Genomic DNA, 12204 nt, shown 5'->3' on the forward strand with positions numbered 1-12204 from the left:
TTTGTTTAATTGGGGTATAGTTTTTTACAATGTTGTGTTAGTTTCTACTGTACAGCGAAGTGAAATACAGTTCCCTGTGCTATACAGTGGGTTCTTATTAGTTATCTATTTTATACATACTACTGTATATATATCAATCCCAATCTCCCAATTCATCCCACCTCCCAACCCCAACTCCCGCTTTCCCCCCTTGGTGTCCATACATTTGTTCTCTACATCTGTGTCCCTATTTCTGCCTTGCAAACCGGTTCATTTGTACCATTTTTCTAGATTCCACATATATGTGTTAATATATGATACTTCTTCTTCTATTTCTGACTTATTTCACTTTGTATGACAGTCTCTAAGTCCATCAACATCTCTACAAATAACACAATTTCATTCCTTTTTATGGTTGAGTAATATTCCATTATATATACGTACCACATCTTCTATATCCATTCATCTGTCAATGGACATTTAGGTTGTTTCCATGACCTGGCTATTGTAAATAGTGCTGCAATGAACACTGGGGTGCATGTGTCTTTTGGAATTATGGTTTTCTCTGGGTATATGCCCAGTAGCGGGATTGCTGGGTCATATGGAAATTCTATTTTTAGCTTTTAAAGGAACCTCCATACTGTTCTCCATAGTGGCTGTATCAATTTACATTCCCACCAACAGTGCAAGAGGGTTCCCTTTTCTCCACACCCTCTCCAGCACTTATTGTTTGTAGATTTTCTGATAATGTGCATTCTGACTGGTGTGAGGTGATGCCTCATTGTAGTTTTGATTTGCATTTCTCTAATAATTAGAGATGTTGAGCAGCTTTTCATGTGTCTCTTGGCCATCTGTATGTCTTCTTTGGAGAAATATCTGTTTAGGTCTTCTGTCCATTTTTGGATTGGGTTGTTTGTTTTTCTGGTATTGAGCTGCATGAGCTGCTTGTACATTTTGGAGATTAAAATATGTGAAGCCATCTGGTCCTGGACTTTTGTTTGTTGGAAGAGTTTTAATCACAGTTTCAATTTCATTGCTTGTGATTGGTCTGTTCATATTTTCTATTTCTTCCTGATTCAGTCTCAGAAGGTTGTGCTTTTCTACGAATTTGTCCATTTCTTCCAGGTTGTCCATTTTATTGGCATAGAGTTGCTTGTTGCCTCTTATGATGCTTTGTATTTCTGCGGTGTCTGTTGTAACTTCTCCTTTTTCATTTCTACTTTATTAATTTGATTCCTCTCCGTCTTTTGCTTGATGAATCTGGCTAATGGTTTATCAATTTTGTTTATCTTCTCAAAGAACCAGCTTTTGGTTTTATTGATCTTTGCTATTGTTTTCTTTGTTTCTATTTCATTTATTTCTGCTCTGATCTTTATGATTTCTTTCCTTCTACTAACTTTGGGTTTTGTTTGTTCTTCTTTCTCAAGTTCCTTTAGGTGTAAGGGTAGATTGTTTATTAGAGTTTTTTCTTGTTTCTTGAGGCAGGATTGTATTGCTATAAACTTCCCGCTTAGAATTGCTTTTGCTGCATCCCATAGGTTTTCGGTTGTCATGTTTTCATTGTCATTTGTCTCTAGGTACTTTTTGATTTCTTCTTTGATTTCTTCAGTGATCTCTTGGTTATTTAGGAGCATATTGTTTAGTGTCCATGTCTTTGTGTTTTTTACGGGGTTTTTTTTCTGTAATTTAATTCTAATCTCACAGCATTGGGGTCGGAAAAGATGCTTGATACGATTTTAACTTTCTTAAATTTACCAGGGCTTTATTTGTGACCCAGGATGTGATCTCTCCTGGAGAATAATCTGTTTGCACTTGAGAGGTATAATCTGCTGTTTTCAGATGGAATGTCCTATAAAGATCAATTAAATCTATCTGGTCTATTGGGTCATTTAAAGCTTGTGTTTCCTTATTAATTTTCTGTCTGGATGATCTGTCCATTGGTGTAAGTGAGGTGTTAAAGTCCCCCACTATTACTGTGTTACTGTCGATTTCCTCTTTTACAGCAGTTAGCAGTTGCCTTATGTATTGAGGTGCTCCTATATTGGGTGCATATAGATAGCCTTCAAAGTCTGATTCTCTAGGAATTCCTCCTCCCATTGCCGGCCCCCCAGTTTGGGAAGCCTGACATGGGGCTCTGAACCTTCACTCCAGTGGGTGGACTTCTGTGGTATAAGTGTTCTCCAGTCTGTGAGTCACCCACCCAGCAGTTATGGGATTTGATTTTACTGTGATTGCGCCCCTCCTACCATCTCATTGTGGCTTCTCCTTTGTCTTTGGATGTGGGTTATCTTTTTTGGTGAGTTACAGTGTCTTTCTGTTGATGGCTGTTCAGCAGTTAGTTGTGATTCCGGTGCTCTCGCAAGAGGGAGTGAGCACACTTCTTTCTACTTTGCCATCTTGAACCAGTCTCTCTGCTTCTGCTTTTTAGCTACAAAAAGTATATTGTAGAAAGGGAGACAATATGTGAGATATTTTCACAGGCCAAGCTTAGAAGTGATTTACCAATTATTTAGTATAATTGTAAATATCAACATATTAAACATATTCGATGTGTTCAAGTCAATTGCAGTTATTGTTCTTATTAATGCTCAAATTGTTCAATCTTAGGCTGGTGGACTCCCATTCAAGTTGCTTCTGGAGTCTTCTCATATTATCCTACTAGTCTTTGCTAGCTTCCTTGATTACTGGTATAAGATGTGCAAGGTTCATCTAATACATTTCCTGTCCCTTACCTTGAATCAGTTATTTATTCAAGTATCTGTGTTTCCCTATTTGTTGAAATATTATTTAGAGACTATTATATGGGTGCTAGGTGTGGTCATTTATACTGTGTTTCATCTTTTTTCTAGACCTTTTCAGTAGAAAGTTCTAGGAAATACATATTTTAAAAAATAGAATACTTCAGGATTTCATACTGATATTTCCAAATGAAAAACAGGACCACAGCTTTTTGATGTTACCTGATCAATCTCACCTCCATATCTTTCTTCCATGACAAAGCACTGGTTCTCAAAGATGAAAATGAATGACTCATGTTTTTATCCCACAATATTCACAAAATGGTCTTTGAATGACAAAACTGACAATAACACCAAAAATATAATTTTAAAGCACTTAAAACATTTTTATTTCCTTATGTCATTAGGGTATATATTATTTTTAAGAAATAATACGTTTTGAGTTCATACTAATATTTCAAATTCAAATTTAGGGTTATAGGGTTTTTACTTAACTTCTTTGATTTATAATTTTATGTCTTTTGTTTGTTTGTTTTGTCTTTGGCTGTGCTGCATGGCATGCAGGATCTTAGTTCCCCAACCGGGAATCGAACCTGGGCCCTTGACAATGAGAGGGTGGAGTCCTAACCACTGGACTGTCAGGGAATTCCCTGTCTTTTTATACTGAAAAATATTTTTCTTAATAATATAATTTTGTTTTTATATGTGTGTGCATATATGTATGTGTGTATATATACATATATATGTACATATATCATTTGTCAATATCAATATCAATACCAATACCAGTATCATTACTAAAAATGTTATTATTACAAACACATAAAAATTAGTTGACAGTCTTTTTGTTCTTAAGGTGTATCCTATTAGGGGTGTAAAGTCAAATTATTTTGTGGTTAAGTCACTGTCCAATACGGACTTGTGTTCTTTTTTTATGATTCTCTTTATTTTTGATAATTATTCTTTTCACTTCCTTATCTTGATATAATATTGTTTCATAACTATTGAAACAGGTACACACTTCTAAAGTCAAATATGCAAAATAAGATACAATGAGAAAAGTGTACCTTCCATTCATGATCTCTCCACCCTACTTCCTCTCTCCCATTATAGGTACTTAACATTTTTTTTTGTTTATTCTTATATAAAGAATGTATTACAATAATATAGCTGTGTATATTCATATCCCTGTTTTATTAGTTAACTTATACTATGCACACTTTTTCTACCTTGCTTTTTTCAGTTAACAGTATATACCAGAAAACCATCCATAGCCTTCTGTATACATATTGCTCTTTCTTTTTTAGAGCTGTATAATATTCCATTACATGAATGCACTATAGTTTATTTAACCCGTAATATATGGGTTTTGTTGATATTGTTAATGGTATATTTTGAAAAATCATTATATTACTTAACTATGTAGTTTTAATGTATAGAAACACAAGGGACTTTTTTTCATTTAATAATATAGCCATCTACCATGATGCAGTCAATTTCTTTGACTATTCTTTTCAGTTTTCTATACAGTCATCCCTTGTTATATGGAGGGGATTGGTTCCAGTAGCCCTAGCAGTTACCAAAATCTGTGGACATTCAAGTTACTTATATAAAATGGAATAGTACAATGAATACAATCAGCCCTCCACATCCATGGATGCAAAATCCATGGATGCAGAGGGCCGACTGTATATATAATCCTATCTGACAGCTTGCTTTTTTTCTTTTCAACATTTGTATTGCAAAGGTCCAGCAATTATAAGAAAATGATAACATTGAATTTTGTGAGGAAAGGAATTGGATCTCTGAGAATGTAACACAAAGTTATAATCCTCAAAGAGTTACAAGCTCAGTGAAATTGTGAAAAATAAAACTCTGTTTTATATTCAAAGGGAGATGGGAAGGATGTTTGTATATCTCAGCCTGGACTATGAGTAGGAAAACCTTCCCCTATGAATTTGTAAACAGGGACCTGCCCACATATTGACTTTGAGTTGGAATCTTTACTACCCATTTTATCTGGGAACTACCAAGTTGATAAATTAACATTAAAAATTTGCCCAAGTCCAGTTATGCTTCCAGGCAGAAGCAAAAGGAAAACTTCTCTGGAGGGATACACATTCATGTTCACAGGATTTATCGGCTAAAGAGAGGTTACAACCTAAATCACAGTGCATGTGAGGAAATAATCCACCACTGGGGAGGACTCAGCAGTCACAACAAAGAGAAAAATTAAACTCACAAAAACTTCAAATAATACATTTATCAGACAGAAGTGGTAACATAAGCATGTTTAGAATGACAGACATGAAAGAAATTATCAGTATGTTTCAAAATAATGTGTATGAGAGAGAGGGGGAGAGATCATTTTTCATATTGATATGAAAAGATACCAATAGCAGCACTTCTAAAAATAATTTTTGCAATTATATGTATAGACATTTAAAAAGCTCAATAGACTTTTGGGCTTCCCTGGTAGCACAGTGGTTAAGAATCTGCCTGCCAATTCAGGAGACATGGGTTCGAGCCCTGGTCCAGGAAGATCCCACATGCCGTGGAGCAACTAAGCCCGTGTGCCACAACTACTGAGCCCACGTGCCACAACTACTGAAGCCCACGTGCCTAGAGCCCGTACTCCGCAACAAGAGAAGCCACCGCAATAAATCTGCACCGCAAGAAGAGTAGCCCCTCTCACCTCAACTAGAGAAAGCCCATGCGCAGCAATGAAGACCCAACACAGCCAAAAAAAACAAATAAATAAAATAAATTAATTTTTAAAATATTTAATAAAAAACTCAATAGACTTTTAAAGTAGCAGATCAACAAAAGATGAGGAGAAAACATTTTTTCAATGGGAGATAGTTCTGAAGAAATTCTCCAGAATAATATACAGAAGGTTAATGAGATTCCAGTTATGGAATAGAGATTCAAAGATTCTGAAAAAAGAATAATCATGTCTGACATATGTTTACTAGGACTTCAAATATTGTGAATATTTGGGAGTTCCCTGGTGACCTAGTGGTTAGGATTCTGGGCTTTCACTTCCGTGACCTGGGTTCAATCCCTGGTCAGGGAACTGAGAACCTGCAAGCCACGTGGTGTAGCCAAAAAAAAAAAAAAAAAAGAAGTGAATATTTGAGGATATCATATTTGAGAATTTTCCACAATTGAAAAACATTAATCTCAGATTCAGGAAATACATCAAGTTCCATGTAGTATTAAATAAAAATAAATCCACATCTAGGTACACTGAAATGAAATTAGAGAATATAAAAATCTAAGAGATAATCTTAAAACGCAAACTCTTACTGAGGAATGGAAATTAGACTAATAGTTGACTTTCAATGTCAACAATTCTAGTCAGATGACAGTGAAATAGTATCTTTAAAATGTTAGGAGAAAATAACTGTTGATCTGGGATTTTATACATATATAAATCACTGATCATGAATGGGAGCAAAATAAATACTTTTTCAGGGAAGGACTGAGAGAATTTTCTATTAACAGACTCTCACTGAAATACTAAAAGATGAACTTCATGAGGGAGAAAATTGAAGCCTGAAAGCAATGAAACACAAGAAGGAATGTTTAGCATAGGAAATTATCATTTTTGTTCATCTAAATAAGCATTGACTTAAAAAGCATTAATACTGAAAATGTCTAAAATATTGTATGAAAGTAATACATCAGACATAACAGTAACTTAAAGATTCAAATGATTTAAGTTGGTTTTGGTTGGAAATAACCAATTACTTAACTAAAAGAGCCTTAAACGATTGGAAATAATTATTATTTTGCATATCAAGGAGCCCAGAGGTCAACAGTCCTCAAGTTGGTGCAGCAGCTCAATTATGCAGTTGAGGACATAAGCTCTCATTCTGCTCTTTCTTTTAAGTCTCTGCTGGTTCCCCTCATGGTTACAAGATGGCCAGAACAGCTCAAGTACAGTGTTCTCATACAAATACATTCACAAGCACAAAGGAAAAAGGCAGTGAAAAATATCTTCTATTTCTATCTTTTTATCAGGTTAGGACATCTTTTCTATTATCTTGAGAGCAGACTTCTCCTTATAGTCCGTCGGCCACAACTGGCACACATATTCCGTTGGCTACAACCAGTCACTGGCAGAGGGGAACGTGATTTTCCTGTTCGACTTAAATCGATCATGATTTATCACCTTGTGATAGCCTCAACATCTTTGAACTTATTTTTTTCTCAATACGTGAACAAAACTGTAGTTCTGTTATCAAGGAAGAAGAGAAGAGAATGCCTGTTGTTTAGGCAACCAAAGTTGCCTGCCTAAGCATTCTAAGGCCCTTATACTGTTCCAGAAGAGAAGAGAGAGGTGTTGGCTACTTTCAGACTTTAGATTAATTAGGCATGCTAAAAATGTAAGTATACATGTTACAAATAGAAATAGAACATAACTTCTCATAACTTTATGAGAGGATAAAAAAGAATAAAGAAAAAATTTCATTTAATACAATAGAAAGCAGTTAAAGAGGTAAACATAGACCACTAGGCACAGTTTTATAGACAGGAAAACGTTTTGTGAACTAGCTCAGTCACCAACTGGCTGTTCACTGGAAAGTTACTTCTCTTTGGTTCTGGACTTTTCTAAATGACTTAGTCTAAATGACTTTTAAGTTTCCAGTCCTAATAGTATATGAAACAAATACGTGTTTTTTGAAAGTTTTAATTAGTTTGTATACACTAGAGAATATCATCACCACTTCTTTGAACTATGCATATGATTATGTGATATCTTCATTAACATATGTGCACATGAAAATTTCAGCAGCATCCAAGAAACAGAAAACATTGCTTTAAAGTTGCTTAATTTAAATCCCTTAAATGGTGTGCCTTAATAAAGTTACTATCTTTTCCCCCTTCTTCTCTTTCAAATTATTTCCTATTGCAAAACAAATTTGTCACATTAATAATTCTTCCATTATTGCATGTCTTGGAATTTAAATTACTTAAAGCAATGACTTTATAGAGTGACCTGATTTAGGAAAGGCTGAAAGGTTCCTCTGGTTTCCCAAAACTGACCTCTATGCATTTTGTCTTTGTTCCATGTTGGTTAAAGCTCTTTCTTTCAGCTTCACCCTAAGCTCACCTGTACCTTCTTAAACCTTTCCTTGAGTGGAGACTTGTTTGAGTGTTTGCTCTTTGAAGCATTTCCCCATTGCACATAACCAAAGAATAAATAGTATGAGTTGTCAACAAAGTAGTCAATTAAAACAAGTTCTGTTAACTATTAAGAGAAAATTTTGCTAAGCAAGAAATAAAGTAGAAAATGCAGGTGTTAGCTCTTAAAATGAAATTATTTACCAGCCTTTACCTGAGAATTAACTATACCTAAATATGTACAGAGAAGGTGCTACACAATGGTACAAAGCCATCAGAATCTTATTAAAATAACCCAAGAAAATCCATTTATGCAGTGCTGGAGATATAAACTATCATGGTTAGAAAAGGAGATGGAAGTTTAAGAATGAGAAATTATCTAATCCACGTTCTCCTTGAGAAAAGTGTGGTTTAGTGTGTGGTGTCCTGACACACGTCCAAATATTTGCAAATGTTCAAATTTACAGACCTAATAAGATAGCAGGAAAGGGGTCAAAAGAATAATTTTGAAGTCAATATTTTTTTATCTTCATATATCTTGACTTTACCAAAGGGATAATCTAAAAAAGATAGTAGAGATCTAGGTTGATCTTAGAACTTAGGTTTGTTTTTTGACATTTGCCTTTATTCAAGGAGTTTCTACTAAATACATGGTACTGTAATAGAAGGAGATGCATAAGACAAATAATTCTGTCTCCCAGAGTTTACAGGTTAGTGGGGGAATTAGATATGTACACAAGGAGCCATAATATGTAGTAGAAAATTCTGTATGTGCCATAATAAATGTACAGATGATGTGCCATGAGAATTCAGAGGAAGGAGAAGTAACCTCCTGGGATTTAGGAAGAAGAGAAGTCAAACTTGACCTTGAAGACTGGGTATAATGTGAATATACATAAGGGGACAAAGTATATTCCTGCCTGAGTAACCTCTGGAAAAAGCATGGAGTCCACAAAGCATGGGATATAGAGGGAAAATGTGAGCAGGAATATTTGACTGGAGATTCATCAAAATAGCTCACATTAACTGAGCATTTATGTAGCTGGCACTCTGCCTGATCTTTTATATACATTTAATCCTCACAAAACATGATGAGGCAGAAGTGTTATTATTGCTTTTTAAAGATTAAGAAATTTAAACTAAATACCAAAACTTAACATTCTTCTTTAAGATGATTATTTTTAATTCCTTGCCAGGCAATTCATATTTCTTTGGGTACCATCACTGGAGCTTTATTAGTTTCCTTTAGAGATGTCACATTCACCTGATTCTTCATGATCCATGTAGCTTTGCATAGGTGTCTGTGCATTTAAAGTAGCAAAGGACTTTTCAAGTCTTTATAGAATGACATTGGTGGATAAAAATCTTCTCCTGTCAGTTCCCAGGTGGATGGTATTACCCCCAGGATTGCAGTGGAGCTCAGTTCGAGCTGGGTCATGTGGCTGCTATTGGGTCCACAGTGGAGTCTGTGGTTGGAGGGTCTGTTACCAGATGGACATGTGTGGTCCCCACCAGGTCCCTGGGATGGCTCCAGCTGGGTCACTGGGTGGGCCCCTGGAATGTCAGGACTTGCCCTATACCATGGCTGAAAGGGATTAGAACCAAATCACAGAGCTGCATCAGGGTCCACAGCTGGGACCAAGGTCTGAAGGCCTGCCTCCAGGGTCATGGATGGGCATGCCACCTGCTGGGTTCTTGGTCAGGCAGGACTACCCCTGGACCTGCGCTGAGTGGGGCTAGAGGCACTTGCTGTTTCAGGCTCTGCAATCAGACTGAGTTTGGCTGCCTTTAGGGGCATTGAAGACCTTGTCTGTGGATGGGTCTCTGGGCAGGTGGGACTCCTCCCTGACTGTGGCTGTGAGGGGCTAAAGAAAGATCTCAAATAAGAATCCTAACTTTACACCTCAAAAAAATAGAAAAAGAACAAACTAAGCTCAAAGTTAGCAGAAGGAAGGAAATAATAAAGATTAAAGCAGAAATGAATGAAATAGAGACTAGAAAGACAATAGAAAATATCAATGAAACTAAAATTTGTTCTTTTAAAAAGATGAACAAAATTGACAAACGTTTAGCTAAACAAAGAAAAAAGGAGAAGACTCAAAATTATAAATGAAAGAGGAAGCATTACAACTGATACCACAGAAGTACAAAGGATCATAAGAGATTACAATGAACAGTTATACACCAACAAATTGGATAACCAAGAAGAAGTAAATTCCTAGAAACATGCAACCTACCAAGACTGAATCATGAAGAACAGAAAATTCAAATAGAACAATAAGTAAGGAGATTGAAGAAGTAATCAAAAACATCCCAACAAAGAAAATCTCAGGACCAGATGGCTTCTTGATTAACTCTACCAAATACTTAAAAAATTAATGCCAACATTTCTCAAACTCTTCAAAAAATTGAAAAGAAGGAAACACTTCCAAACTCATTTTATAAGACCAGCATTACCTTGCTGCCAAAGCCAAAGGACACTACAAGGAAAAAAAACAAAACAAAGCCTATAGGTCAATATCTCTGATGAATATAGATGCAAAAATGCTCAACCAAATACTAGCAAATCGTATTATCAGCACATTAAAAGGAACAGACACCATGATCAAGTGGGATTTATCCCTGGGATGCAAGGATGGTTCAACATAGGCAAATCAAAAAATGTGAGGCATCACATTAACAGAATAAAAGATAAAAATCACATAATCATCTCAGTAGATGCAGAAAAAGCATTTGATAAAATTTAACATTTTTTCATGCTAAGAACACTCCACAAATTAGGTACAGAAGGAATGCACCTTAGCATAATAAAGGCCACATATGCCAATCCCACAGCTAACATCATATTCAGTGGGAAAAAATTGAAAGCTTTTCCTCTAAGATCAGGAACAAGACAGAAGTACCCACTCTCAGCAGTTCTAGTCAACAGAGTACTGGAAATCGAAGCCAGAAGAAGAAAGAGAGAAGGAGAGAGAGAGAGAGAGAGAGAGAAAGAGAAAGAGAGAGGGAGAGAGAGAGAGAGAAAGGAAGGAAGAAGGAAAGAGAAAGAAAGAAAGAAAGAGAAAGAAAGAGAAAGGAAGGAAGGAAGGGAGAAAGAGGAAGGAAGGAAGGAAGGAAGGAAAAAGAGGAAGGGAGGGAGGAAGGAAGGAAAAAGAGGAAGGGAGGAAGGAAGGAAGGACATTCAAATAGGAAAGAAAAGTAAAATTGTCTCTGTTTGCAATTGACATGGTATTATATATAGAAAACACTAAAGACACCACCAAAAACCATTGGAACTTACAGATGAATTCAGTAAGGTACAGGATACAAAATCAACATACAAAAATCTGTTGTTTCTATGCACTGACAATGAGCTATCCAAAAAGAAATTAAGAAAACCACCCCACTTATAATAGCATCAAAAAGAATTAAATACTTAGGAATAAATTTTTTAACATGTTTATTGGAGTATAATTGCTTTACTATGTTGTGTTAGTTTCTGCTATATAACAAAGTGAGTCAGCTATATGTATACATATATCCCCATATCCCCTCCCTCATGCATCTCCCTCCCACCCTCCCTATCCCACCTCTCTAGGTGGTCAAAAAGCACCGAGCTGATCTCCCTGTGCTATGTGGCTGCTTCCCACTAGCTATCTATTTTACATTTGGTAGTGTATATATGTCCATGCCACTCTCTCACTTTGTCCCAGCTTACCCTTCCCCCTCCCCATGTCCTCAAGTCCATTCTCTATGTCTGCATCTTTATTCCTATCCTGCCCCTAGGGTCTTCTGAACCTTTTTTTTTTTTTTTTAGATTCCATATATATGTGTTAGCATACGGTATTTGTTTTTCTCTTTCTGACTTACTTCACTCTGTATGACAAACTCTAAGTCCATCCACCTCACTACAAGTAACTCAATTTCATTTCTTTTTATGGCTGAGTAATATTCCATTGTATATATGTGCCACATCTTCTTTATCCATTCATCTGTCATTGGACATTTAGGTTGTTTCCATGTCTTGGCTGTTGTAAATAATGTTTCAATGAACATTGTGGTACATGACTCTTTTTGAATTATGGTTTTCTCAGGGTATATGCCCAGTAGTGGGATTGCTGGGTCATATGGTAGTTCTATTTGTAGTTTTTTAAGGAACCTCCATAATGTTCTCCATAGTGGCTGTATCAATTTACATTCCCACCAACAGTGCAAAAGGGTTCCCTCTTCTCCACACCCTCTCCAGCATTCACTGTTTGTAGATTTTTTTGATGATGGCCATTCTGACTGGTGTGAGGTGATAACCTCCTTGTAGTTTTGATTTGCATTTCTCTAATGATTAGTGGTGTTGAGCATCCTTTCATGTGTTTGTTGGCAA

This window comes from Aethalodelphis obliquidens, unplaced genomic scaffold (genome assembly GCF_003676395.1).
Source record: "Aethalodelphis obliquidens isolate GAN/ISIS:26980383/991018 unplaced genomic scaffold, ASM367639v1 scaffold132, whole genome shotgun sequence".
Classification (NCBI taxonomy): Eukaryota; Metazoa; Chordata; class Mammalia; order Artiodactyla; family Delphinidae; genus Aethalodelphis; species Aethalodelphis obliquidens.